This window comes from Mobula hypostoma, chromosome 5, assembly GCF_963921235.1.
Source record: "Mobula hypostoma chromosome 5, sMobHyp1.1, whole genome shotgun sequence".
Lineage (NCBI taxonomy): Eukaryota > Metazoa > Chordata > Chondrichthyes > Myliobatiformes > Myliobatidae > Mobula > Mobula hypostoma.
In genome coordinates, this window is record NC_086101.1 from 163,626,341 (window position 1) to 163,638,711 (window position 12,371).

Here is a 12,371-nt window from a genome sequence, read left to right on the forward strand (position 1 = left end):
TTGCACTGTTCTATGTAAGGAATCAGACTCAAGCATGTATAATTAGATGGTGCTGCAATCCAAGCTTAGTTTGCAGCTATGCAAACTCCATCTGCTGCCTTCTAGGTAAAGTACATGCTTTAATGTTCAGTGGGGTTTGCAATCAATCTGTAGCATTGCTGTTGCATATCAGTCAGCCAGCCTAGACAGGAACTATTTATGTTTAAAAGATACAGTCCAGAGCAGGGATGACCAACCCATGGCATATGTGCCAAAAGTGGCGCATTGGATGATTAGAAGTGGTGCATTGCACCCCAGTGATAATAATAAAAAAAGTAAGCCTACTCATGCAAAAAGTATTAACCAAAAACTGATTTGTAGAAAAAAAATCTGTAACAGTAATTCAAGTAGCTTAGAGCTAGAAATGGGTTTTACTGAGAATAAGTCTAAAACTTAGCAATTATTTTTAGTGATTTTATTATTTCGTGCACATCTTTTGGCAAATGTTATCTTCTTTCATATTAATCTGTTTTCAATTTTTAAAAATGTTCAATGAGTCAAACTAGGAAAGAAGGACTTTTGTTCTGCAGTCGTTCCATAATTGTTCAATACAGGTTTGATACTTGTTTGATCCTGATGCGCCAGGCGTCTGCACCAGCGGTGCGTTGCAGGTTTTTGCCCGTCAGTTTACAATTGACACTTGTGCGCTATGGAGTTGTGCTTTGTTCGTCCTTTGTGAACATTTGCAGTTTTGTACTTTTTTGAAAATTAAGCCTTGTTTTTACATTCAGTTACCTATCACAGTGCAAAAGAAAATGAGCAAAAGAAAAGGAGAAAATGATAGTAAGTGTGAATTCAATGAACAGTGGGAAAATGAGTTCTTATTTATAGCGGGTCCGTCAGGAAAACCGTTGTGTATTGTTTCTGAAAACACTTTCTCACGTAATAGAAGACGTGATCTTAATAGACACTATAAAACACAACATCAGACTGAAATAGAAGGAAAACTGAAGCTAGTGCTTGGGTCTGAGTTACAGAAAGAATATGTGATTTAAAAAAAAGGAAGAAATCAAAAGAAGACAAAATATATTTGTTAAAAGTCTTATTAAGGTAAGTAATGTTTATCTTGTTTTTATATTAAATCAATATATCATGTAAAAATGCTAAATATGTCTATATTAACTTATTTTTACAAGAATTGAATGGGGGTACAAGAGTTGTATGGCGCATCTGAACTCGTACGTAAAAAAATTGATGCATGGAATGTAAAAGGTTGGCCACCCCTGGTCTAGAGCATCTTTTGAGGTCCTCATTCTGAACCATGCGCAATCCCCAGTCACTCACAGACAGCAGCCTTCCACCAACTCTGTTTAAAAGCTTGGATAACATTGTGTGGAAATTGCAGGACAGGCATACAACAGGTTCTAAGAAAATGCACAGGAATAAAAGGTTTACCGTGTTTAATGTGTAAACCTGCTTCAGAATTGTTATTTTGTGTCAGCGACAATACAAAAAAAAAACAACTAAGTAGATATGATTGTGAACAGACCGAAGGTAGGATGTGGGACTGCTCATGAATAGAAACAGAAGTAATACAGTAACTATTGATATCACAGTCAGATGAGTAGCTCAGAATCCACATAGCCAAAATGAGACTGCCTATATTGCCTTCTCCCTCTCGTCCTCCTCCTCCTCGTCCTCCTTGCAGCTTGCCAAGGGCTGACTCCTCACAATCATGATGGTGTGCAACATACATCAAACGTTGACGTCACCTCCAACGTACCTTATCCCACAAAGATGCACATGCTCATCAGGCACCACATTGGAACTAATTTCCTGTCCCAAGCACCAAAACAATAGTATGCAAACTTTGCAGCTACTCTCACCTAAGTTAATGTGCCTTCATACTCTTGGAGTATGAATGAGGAACTGTGACTAAATAATTTTTAGTTTAACGGTGCCATGAAATGCAATAATTAATAGAAAGCAAATAAAGCCAAACCAGTAGCTGCTTTCTTATCACATCAATGTCATAAAAACAGGATCTATCCATTTGCATCCAGATTTGTTATGGGGATATGGAAAAAATGCATTGTTTTCTTTGTTTTACAGAGATAGCTAGCAAAATGTGTAAAGCATCTCGCAACGTCACCACTAGATCAGGAGGCCATGTGCTCGGAATTACTAACATTTACACCCAACTGTTTGGGCTGACGCTCCATTGCAGGGCTGCTATTAAATACAGTCCCTGTCTGCCTTTAAAGGCAGGAATGAAGGTGCCATTATCATTACTTCAAAGAGAATTTTATGTTTTATTTTTATTTTGAGATACAGCACAGCAACAGACCTGTCTCACCCAATAGGCCCATGCCACCTAATTATAACCATGTGGCCAATTAACTTACTAATCACTTTGATGGTAGAAATAAATGTTCAGACTATTTTCTATGCGGGGAGAAAATCCAAAAATCTGAGATGCAAAGGGACTTGGGAGTCCTTGTGCGAAACACCCCAAAGGTTAACTTGCAGGTAAAGTCAGTGGTGAGGAAGGAAAATGCAATGTTAGCATTCATTTCAAGAGGTCCAGAATACAAGAGCAGGGCTGTGATGCTGAAGCTTTATAAGGCACTGCTGAGGCCTCACCTTGAGTACTATGAACAGTTTTGGGCTCCTCATCTAAGAAAAGATGTGCTGGCATTGGAGAGGATTCAGAGGAGGTTTACAAGGATGGTTCCAGGAATGAGAGGGTAATCATATGAGGAACATTTGATAGCTCTGGGTCTATACTCGCTGGAATTTAGAAGGATGAGAGGGGATCTCATTGAAACCTTTTGAATGTTGAAAGGCCTGGACAGAGCAGATGTGGAAAGGATGTTTCCCATGATGGGAGAGTCTAGGACAAGAAGGACATTGTTGTGTAGGACATTGGCGAGACAGCTGGAATATTGTGTGCAGTTCTGATCCCCATACTATAGGAAAAAATGAATAAGGTCGAGAGGATGCACGAGGATGTTGCCAGGACTGGAAGGCTTAAGTTAAGAGGCTGGATAGACTGGGGCTGTTTTCCCTGAAACAAATGTGGCTGTGGCTGCCCTTATAAAATCATAAGGGCATGGATAAAGTGGATGGTCACAGTCTTTTTCCCAGAGTAGAGGAGTCTAAAACTAGAGGGTATGGGTTTGAAGTGAGAGGGAAAAGATTTAAAGGGAACCTGAGAGTGACAAGTATTCCACACAGAGGGCAGTGGGTATATGGAATGAGTTGTGAGAGGAAATGGCGAAAGTGGGTAAAATTACTATCTTTAAAAGACATTTGGACAGACTTGTGGATAGGAAATGTTAAGAGGGATGTTGGCCAAATTCAAGCAAATGAGCTGGCTGATGAAGGTACCTTGGTTTCAATGGCTGACTTGAGTCTATGGGCCATTTTCTATGCTGTATATCATCATGACTCCAAATTGAGCTGCTGTGTAATCTGAAGTTTGATCCAGGTGCAAGGAAATTATTTTTCCCTGGGAACTCAGATGGTTGTCAAGAGCTCTTTGAGTCTATTTTTCCTTCCATCGATTCTGCTGTCTAATCATGTCAACACTGTTTCCTCTTTCAGAACTGATCTAGGAATTGACATTTTGGGTTAGTATCTAATTGAGGTTTCTGACACTCTGGTTGTTTCTGAAGTCTGCGGTAAAGTGAACTTCTCTTTCTTGATCAAAACTTTTTTTGTGAGATTAATACATTGAACACCAAGGCTGCGTGCTTAGCCAATTGCTTTAATATCTCTTCATTCATGACTGTGCGGCTAAAGATATATAAATTTGCAGAAGACACCAGTGGTGTTGGTAAATTCTCAGATGGTGATGAGGAGGCATACAGGAATGATATAGATCGGTTGGTCACAACAACAACCTCGCACTCAACATGAGCAAGACCAGATTGTGGACTTATGAGAATATGCACCTGTCCTCATTGACAGGTCAACATTGGAAAGGGTGGGCAGCTTTAAGGTCCTGGGTGTCAACATCTCAGAGGATCTCTACTGGGCCCAACACACCGAGACAATCATGAAGGAGGCTCTAATTCATTCAAAGTTTTGATCTGGAATATCAACAAAAACTCTTGCCAATTTCCAGAGATATATAGTGGAGACCATTCTGACTGGTTACACCACAACCTGATATGGAGGCTAGAATGCACAGAATCGCAAGAGGCTTCAGAGGGTTGCACACCTCATCTTAGGTACAGTCTACCATCAACAACATCTTCAAGAGGAGGGTTACCCAAGAAGGTGGCATCCATCGTTAAGGACCCTCACCACTTGGGACATGCACTCTTCTTGTTACTACCATCAGGGAGGAGGGATGAGAGCCCAGAGTACTCATAATAAATGACTCAGAAAGCAACTTCTTTCCCCCTGACATATTATTCTTCGTAACTTCCGCCACCTCCAACGGGATCCCAGTACTAAGCACATCTTTCCCTCCCCCCCCCTCTGCATTCCGCAGGGATTGCTCCCTACGCAACTCCCTTGTCCATTCGTCCCCCCCCCATCCCTCCCCACTGATCTCCCTCCTGGCACTTATCCATGTAAGTGGAACAAGTGCTACACATGCCCTTACACTTCCTCCCTTACCACCATTCAAGGCCCCAAACAGTCCTTCCAGGTGAGGCAACACTTCACCTGTGAGTCGACTGGGGTGATATACTGCGTCCGGTGCTCCCGATGCGGCCTTTTATATATTGGCGAGACCCGACGCAGACTGGGAGACCGCTTTGTTGAACATCTACACTCTGTCCGCCAGAGAAAGCAGGATCTCCCAGTGGCCACACATTTTAATTCCACATCCCATTCCCATTCTGACATGTCTATCCATGGCCTCCTCTACTGTAAAGATGAAGCCACACTCAGGTTGGAGGAACAACACCTTATATTCCGTCTGGGTATCCTCCAACCTGATGGCATGAACATCGACTTCTCTAACTTCCGCTAAGGCCCCACCTCCCCCTCGTACCCCATCTGTTACTTATTTTTAATGCACACATTCTTTCTCTCACTCTCCTTTTTCTCCCTCTGTCCCTCTGAATATACCCCTTGCCCATCCTCTGGGTCCCCCCCCCACTTGTCTTTCTTCCCGGACCTCCTGTCCCATGATCCTCTTGTATCCCTTTTGTCTATCACCTGTCCAGCTCTTGGCTCCATCCCTCCCCCTCCTGTCTTCTCCTATTATTTTGGATCTCCCCCTCCCCCTCCAACTTTCAAATCCCTTACTCACTCTTCCTTCAGTTAGTCCTGACGAAGGGTCTCGGCCTGAAACATCGACTGCACCTCTTCCTAGAGATGCTGCCTGGCCTTCTGTGTTCACCAGCAACTTTTATGTGTGTTGCTTCTTTCCCCCTGACATCAGATTTCTGAATGGTCCATTAACACAACGTGATTGATCCTTTACTTGCATTATATTTTGCCTTTGTACTGCACTGCTGCTGCAAAAAACAAATGTAATGTCTTAAGGCAATGATAATAACATGATTCTGATTCTGAAATGGGTTTATTCTAGTACATTGCTCCCTCTAGCCTTCCCCCTGAATTTGCATTTACTGGCTGTGTTTCTAAACCTTCCAGGAACCTCATTAACATTTTCGTCAATCTGGATGAGTGTTGGAAGCAAAATTAGGAGTGGGGACCCACTGTCTCAAGATGGAGACACCAATTCTAATGGATCAGAATTCAAAGGTCACACGATCAATCCAGTCCCAGATGAACCATCTGTTATGGCAAGGCTCACATGCATTAACAGGCTAAACGATGAAGTTGTGCAGCTTTGCCAACAACAGTGCATCTCTTCCCGATGAACTTCATACACTCTCAAACAAGAGAAAATCAGAAGATGCTGGAAATCTGAGCAACATGCTCAAAATGCTGGAGGAACTCAGCAGGCCAGGCAGCATCTATGGTAAAGAGTACAGTCAACGTTTCTAGCCACGACCCTTCATCAGGACACATTCTCTGCACGTTTTGAATAGAAGGGGAATAAAATGTCACCACGCACCCTGACAGTCCTCCATGCACCTACACCAACAGTTTTCTTTGTGGATGTAAGACTTGTCTTCTGGAGAGTGAGCTTATGGAAAGCATCTGACCTGGATGCCTCTCTGGCTGTGTCCTTGGATCCTGCACAAATCAACTGGCAAGGGTATTTGCAGATATTTTTAACCTCTCCCTACTAGACATTAAGGAACATTACCTTTCTTTAATTGGGTACTGGGCTGGTAGTGGTCATCTTTAAGCAAGTGGGGACCTCAAAGATGACCACCACCAGCCCAGTACCCAATTAAAGCAAGGTAATGTTCCTTAATGTCTACCACCCAATTGCCCTGGCATCCACCATCATGAAATGCCTTGAGAGGCTGCTCATGGCACTCATTAATTCCAGCCTCAAGACAACCTTGACCTACTGCAATTCACCTACCAGCAGAACAAACTTCTGGTGGATATCATCTCACTGGTCTTGCATTAATCTGTGGAGCACCTGAACAGTAAAGACACATATATTAGACTATTCTTTATTGAATACATCAGTACTATAATTTCAACCCAAATCATCTCCAAATGCCTAAACCTGGAACTCAATTTCTCCTACTTGCAGCTGGATCCTTGACTTCCTGACAAACAGTCTGCAGTTAATAAGAATTGACCACAACACCTCCTCTGTGATTATCCTCAATCCCAGTGACCCACATGGTTGCATCCTCAGTCCCTTCCTCTGAGGGGATGAGGGCCAGAAGTGGGACTGATGTGAAAAGCTATGAGATGTTAGGGAGAATAGGCAAGTACCTGAAAAAATGGCTTCTGCCCTCTTTCTTTCCAGTCCTGACCCAAAATGTTGACTTTTCATTTTCCTCCGTAGGTGCCGCTTAACCTGCTGAGTTTCTCAAGCACATTTTTATGTGCAAGAGAATGGTTGAATTCAACACATGATTTGTATAATGGAATAGAAACATACAGAATCTTGCAGGAGTGCTTACAAGTAGAGTGAAGAACGATCTAAGTTTATCTTTTGTTATTTGTTAGGGTGCATCAACCATAATACACAAAATTTTAGAACATTATCTAGAATGAATAAGTGAATTTAAAGGGCTAAGTATTTTTTTAAAAATATGGAAATACAATAGAATGCCTGTGATTTTTGTCATAAATTGCTATTTTTATACATATGCTGTGCTGTCATTCTCCTGAAAATATCCATGTGTAAGAGATAAAAAAACATTTCTCCATATAATAAATAGAATTGTCAGACAACTATTGATAGAAATAATCCTTTGCTGTAGCACTTCTGCCCTCCAATGGACACATTATATATCTGGAGGCAAAACGTTATTTATCAGTAGACAGGCCCAATTCAATCATCACAATTCAAACAAGGAAAAGCAGATGAGCTCAGGCCAGGAATTATAATAGTGAGGCCTGGTTGCAGGAGGGGCAGGAGTGACAGCTCAGTATTCCAGGGTTTTATTGTTTTAGAAGTGATAGAGCAGGATGGATCAGAATCAGAATCAAGTTCGATATCACAGGCATATGCAGTGAAATTTGTTGTTTTTGCGGCAGCAATACAAAGCAATACATAGTAATAGAAAAAAACCTGTGAATTGAAGTAAGTATATACATATTATACTTAAATTAAATAAGTAGAGCACAAAAGTGGGGGACAGATACCAGAATAGGCACGGAACATAGATTGTGGTATCTGTGTGGTATCTGTCCCCCACTTTTCCTTCGCTATATCGACGACTGCATTGGCGCTGCTTCCTGCACGCATGCAGAACTCGTTGACTTTATTAACTTTGCCTCCAACTTTCACCCTGCCCTCAAGTTTACCTGGTCCATTTCCGACACCTCCCTCCCCTTTCTAGATCTTTCTGTCTCTGTCTCTGGAGACAGCTTATCCACTGATGTCTACTATAAGCCTACTGACTCTCACAGCTATCTGGACTATTCCTCTTCTCACCCTGTCTCTTGCAAAAACGCCATCCCCTTCTTGCAATTCCTCCGTCTCCACCGCATCTGCTCTCAGGATGAGGCTTTTCATTCTAGGACGAGGGAGATGTCTTCATTTTTTAAAGAAAGGGGCTTCCCTTCCTCCACTATCAACTCTGCTCTTAAACGCATCTCCTCCATTTCACGTACATCTGCTCTCACTCCATCCTCCCACCACCCCACTAGGAATAGGGTTCCCCTGGTCCTCACCTACCACCCCACCAGCCTCCGGGTCCAACATATTATTCTCCGTAACTTCCGCCACCTCCAACGGGATCCCACCACTAAGCACATCTTTCCCTCCCCCCCCTCTGCATTCCGCAGGGATCGCTCCCTACACAACTCCCTTGTCCATTCGTCCCCCCCATCCCTCCCCACTGATCTCCCTCCTGGCACTTATCCGTGTAAGCGGAACAAGTGCTACACATGCCCTTACACTTCCTCCCTTACCACCATTCAGGGCCCCAAACAGTCCTTCCAGGTGAGGCATCACTTCACCTGTGAGTCGACTGGGGTGATATACTGCGTCCGGTGCTCCCGATGTGGCCTTTTATATATTGGTGAGACCCGACGCAGACTGGGAGACTGCTTTGCTGAACATCTACGCTCTGTCCGCCAGAGAAAGCAGGATCTCCCAGCGGCCACACATTTTAATTCCACATCCCATTCCCATTCTGACATGTCTATCCACGGCCTCCTCTACTGTAAAGATGAAGCCACACTCAGGTTGGAGGAACAACACCTTATATTCCGTCTGGGTAGCCTCCAACCTGATGGCATGAACATTGACTTCTCTAACTTCCGCTAGGCCCCACCTCCCCCTTGTACCCCAGCTGTTACTCATTTTAATGCACACATTCTTTCTCTCACTCTCCTTTTTCTCCCTCTGTCCCTCTGAATATACCTCTTGCCCATCCTCTGGGTCACCCCCCCCCCCGTCTTTCTTCCCGGACCTCCTGTCCCATGATCCTCTCGTATCCCCTTTTGCCTATCACCTGTCCAGCTCTGGGCTCTATCCCTCCCCCTCCTGTCTTCTCCTATCATTTTGCATCTCCCCCTCCCCCTCCAGCTTTCAAGTCCCTTACTCACTCTTCCTTCAGTTAGTCCTGACGAAGGGTCTCGGCCTGAAACGTCGACTGCGCCTCTTCCTATAGATGCTGCTTGGCCTGCTGCGTTCACCAGCAACTTTGATGTATGTTGCTTGAATTTCCAGCATCTGCAGCATTCCTGTTGTTTGTGAGGTCGTATTCACAGGTTCAATGTCCCATGATGGCAGAAGGGAAGAAGCTGTTGTTGAATCACTGACTGTGTGCTTTCAGGCTTTCATACCTCATTCCTGATGGTAGCAATGAGAACAAGGCATGACCTGGGTGATGGGGGTACTTAACAATGGATGCCACATTTTTGAGGCGTTGCTCCGTGAAGATGCCCTGGATACTACAGAAGCTAGTGCTCAATATGGAGCTGACTAAATTTATAACTCTCAGCAGCTTATCCCAATCTTGTATAGTAGCAACCCCAACCCCCAGCCATACAAGATGGTGATGCAGCCAGTTAGAATGCTCTCCATGGTACATCTGTAGAGATTTGTGGGTGTTTGTGGTGACAAACCAAATCTCCTCAAAGTTCTAATGAAATATAGCTGCTGTCATGCCTTCTTAGTAGCTGCATTGATAGGTCCAGGTTAGATCCTCCAAGCTTCGACATCCAGAAATTTGAAATTCCTCACTCTCTCCAATTTTGATCCCTTTATGAGGACTGGTTTATTTTCCCTGTTCTTACCCTTTCTGAAGGTGACAATCAGGTCTTTGGTCTCACTGACATTGAGTGTAAGGTTGTTGCTGAACACCACTGAACTAGCTGATATATTTTGTTTCAATATGCCCTCTCATCACCATCTGAATTTCTGCCAACAATAGTTGTATCATCAGCAAAATTACATCTGGCATATGAGCTGTGCCTAGTCACACAGTCGTGGGTGTAGAGAATAGAACAATGGGCTCAGCACACATCCCTGAGATGCTCCAGTGTTGATTGTCAGTGAGGTGGAGATGTTATTTTCTTTCTGCACAGATTGTGCTCTTCTGGTTAGAAAGTCAAGGATCCAGTTGCAAAGGGAGGTAGGAAGCTTTGCAAAACTTAATATGGAGTTTACAGCTACAGTAGAAAATGAGGCATACTTCAAATAGTACAATCTGTATTCTAAATGTTAAGAAAACATTCCATTTGTATACGTCTCGATAGGCTAATTCTGTAAAGTGTTATTTCATCATTAAGATCTTATTACATGTGACATTGTTCACATTGAATCAGAGGTTACACAATACTCCAATGACTCTTCAGTGTGGTAAAGGACAATTTATTTTAACTTTCATGTTCTTTTTGTGTTCTTCTCTATCTACTGCCTGTTTTTACGTATATGACCTCCTCCACAGCATTGATATTGATGGTACTGGAATTTCTTGCTTTGTTTTCTTTGGTCCTTACTTCAATCTATCCATGTTCACTTATTAAAATAAAAGTACAATTCATATTTTTATCAAGGGCTCCTTTTTACTGTTTTGATACTTAAATATTTCCAAATTCTGGTACTACACAGTTCAAGGAGATAGTGATGAAGTTGTTGATTGATGAGATGTGTTGTGTCATAGAACAAATTTTACATTCTTGACATATGAGCAAGACTTGCTCTGCCAAGGATGACACAACTATAAATCTACTGGTATTACAGAAACATGTAATTATCATTTCTGGTCCATAATAGATGGACTAGATGAAAACAGTATGGCCCAAAAATTGCTCTCATAGTATGTGTCAGGTTGATTACTTTCAATAATGCAAATTTGTGTATACTGTACTTGTGCTCCAAGCTGTGCGGTCAATTTAACTGTGAAGCCATTCCTGCAATGAATACTCTCCATAGATATGCTGTGGTAGATTGTGACATTTATGTCTCCCAAACTGACCTCATTCCTGCATTACCACTCAGGAGCTCAATGTTCCACTAATGTGCTCTCTTAATCTTTCAGAGCTGAATTCTGGGCCACCAGAAAGAAAGGACACCCCCTCCCCCCATCCTCAGTTACCACTAACCTTTTAAAAGTGATTGTCAATTTGCAGGCTATCGGTATGATTATACAAACTTTTAGTATTTCCTTGAGTCATGTAATGTTTCTAAAGTCTATATGTAACAGTGTGCAAGGCATGAATGGCTTTTAAATGCTCTAAATAAATCTATTTCTCCAAGACACAGTTGTGTTCGGAGGCATTCCCACAGACAACATAAATGTGAGATTGATCAGAAAGCATCAGGAGGAGGCTGGCACCAATGGTCCATAACTGGCACCGATGGACCATAACTGGCACCAGTGGACCATAACTGGCACCGATGGACCATAACTGGCACCAGTGGACCATAACTGGCCAGAGTTCAGGGTGCAATTCTTCTAACTGAACCTCAGCCAGAAACAATGTGTAAAGTCAGTTAGGTATCAATAAGTTTGAAAGAGGGCGGAGAAAATTTACGAAGGTGTTTCTGGGACTTGAGGACCTGAGTTGTAGGGAAAGGTTGAATAGGTTATGACTTTATTCTGTCAAGGCTAGGGGAATGAGGGGAGATTTGATAGAGGTATATAAAATTATTTTATAGATAGGCAGGTTTTTCCACTGAGGTTTGGTGAGACCAGAACTGGAGGTCATGGGTTAAGGGTGAAAGGTGAAATGTTTAAGGGGAATATGAGGAGGAACCTCTTCACTTGGAGGGAGGTGAGAATGTGGAACGAGCTGCCAGCAGAACTGGTGGATGTGGTTCAATTTCAACAATTAAGAGAAATCTGGATTGTTTTGGATTGTTATGTACCCCTAGGGTTCATATTTTCTGTGGACTGTCACTTTAAAACGTTGGGAGAATGAGCCTTTTGGACACTGTTTGAGGGGAGAGGGAGAGGGAGAGAGAGAGAGATGGAGATGGGGTTATTTGATGGACAATCGATGTTATGGTTTCTCTGTAGTTTGTTTTGAATATACAAGGACACACAGACACACACAGTTAGAGTCAAGATGGACTCGGTCAATGAAAGACACCAGTGAGTCGGTCGCTGGTTTAACCTTTCAGTAGTCCCAAAAGAGGTGAGTTGAGATCGATCCTGAGTATTGATAAATGACTCTCACAAGTTTTCTGCAACTAGAATAAGTTTGCAAGAGGAGAAGAGAGGAGAGATAGATTTGAAACAGAAGAAACCCAGTGACAAAGAGATCACTGTTTGGACTCTCTCTCTAAGTAGCCTGTGAGGGTGAGTTTGTTTCCATTCCACTACAGAAGTGTGATTGTCACTTAGTTAATCCACAGGAGTGGGTTCTGTGAT